Here is a 1,732-nt window from a genome sequence, read left to right on the forward strand (position 1 = left end):
AGCAGCAGGACCAGAAGATGCTGAGTGAGCTACTTCCAGTCAGAGTAGACAAGGGATAAACAGACCAGCTTGGGTGTAAGGCAGCTTCATAGGCTTTACGAATTTTCATCAGTTTTTGCGATCAATGTACAGAAGTTCATATTCTGGATTAATTATTCAACAATTATTCAACATTCAATCATCACCCATAGTTCACATAGTTCAGAATTAACCTCCAGGGCTAGTTTTGGGCAGGAACGCACAGGAACGGAGTTCCGGCTGGCTCCCGAGTTGGCCACACCCAGCAGGAACTCATTAGTATAACAGGCCACACCTAACAGCAGAAACTCATTAGGATTGGCTACATTAGGGGTGTGTGGCCTAACATGCAAAGGAGTTCCTGCTATAAAAAAGCCCTGTGTTTTGACAACAAAAAAGGTAAACAGAATAAGAAGCAAAAGGTGGGTGTGGCTGGATGACCACACGTCTAGTAACATGGGGATGCAGCCTAATGTGCTAATGAGCTGTGCTGTCAGGGGTGTGGCCTAATATGCTAATGAGTTTGTGCTGTTGGGTGTGGCCTATTATGCTAATGAGTTCCTGCTGGGCTTTTTCTACAAAAAAAGCCCTGCCTGTACCAATAACATTGTGTGGAAACAATGGAAAACCAGTCTTCCAAAAGGCGAGCTTTCATCTTTCCCTCCAAGGCTTGGAAGCATTGGAAATAGGCCTTGTGAAGTGGTACAAGTGGCTACAGCATGTATTTGAAAGCCATGTTTAAAAGCCCCATTTAAGATAACATCTAGATTTCTCAAAAGTCTGGTGTACAAAGGACTGAACATTGGAGCGCTTGAGATTCAAATAATAAGTCCACAGCACTTTGCCTCACGTGAGGACAGCCGCCGCCATGTGGGGCAAATGACTGAATTACAACACTGGTGCAAACTGACTTTCACAGCAATATACCGAGTGGTTTGTAAAACTGATTGCAGATGCTTGCGGTTACAAAGTAACCCTACGGGGTTTTAGTGTTTGTGAATCACATAACAAACTGTGTGTTTTTGGAACATTAGAAAGGTGGAAAAATGTATCCATTTCAATGCTGAAGGGCATGTTTAGGGGGGGAAAGTATCCAGCACTGAAATGGGCATGTGTGGAATTACTATGATCAGCAACTCCCCAAAAGTAAAGTTTAGAGATAAACTCTAATTCCTCCCTGATTACCAGCACAAAAGGTTGGCTGAAGACTTCTTAAGGGGTGACTAATCCACATTAAGTGGTGTTGAGTTTGCACTCTTGAAGAGCATGAATGGTGAATCTAATCCATTAGCGGCTGTCAGGTCAGAACCAAGGGGTGATGATGGTTATTTTGGATTAATTAATGCAGAACAAAAGGCTTTTAGATTTAAGGGAGTTAGGATGGGAAGGGTGGGCCCAGTCTAGAGGCTGAGGGTCCCCTGCACCTTTAAGGTAACCTTTAATGGAAAGCATGGAAAGCATGATGTCACCTTGCCTGATCAACTGTACCTGCCAAGGGTCTTCTAGGCACCTCTGAAAAGTAAAACCATCCTTTGCACTTGGTGATTCTGTTTCGGACTAACACTCACCCACTCAAAAATGGAATTAGTTAGACTTTATAGTTTTTACACCCATTTATTGATGGGCCCATTTCTCAAATAGGTATGACAGAGCAGCAACCCTTCCACCCACCCAAAACATACTCATAAGCTTCGATGATACCAGAAAAACACAC

The sequence above is a fragment of the Gekko japonicus genome, unplaced genomic scaffold, assembly GCF_001447785.1.
Source record: "Gekko japonicus isolate JY-2015 unplaced genomic scaffold, Gekko_japonicus_V1.1 scaffold52, whole genome shotgun sequence".
Classification (NCBI taxonomy): Eukaryota; Metazoa; Chordata; class Lepidosauria; order Squamata; family Gekkonidae; genus Gekko; species Gekko japonicus.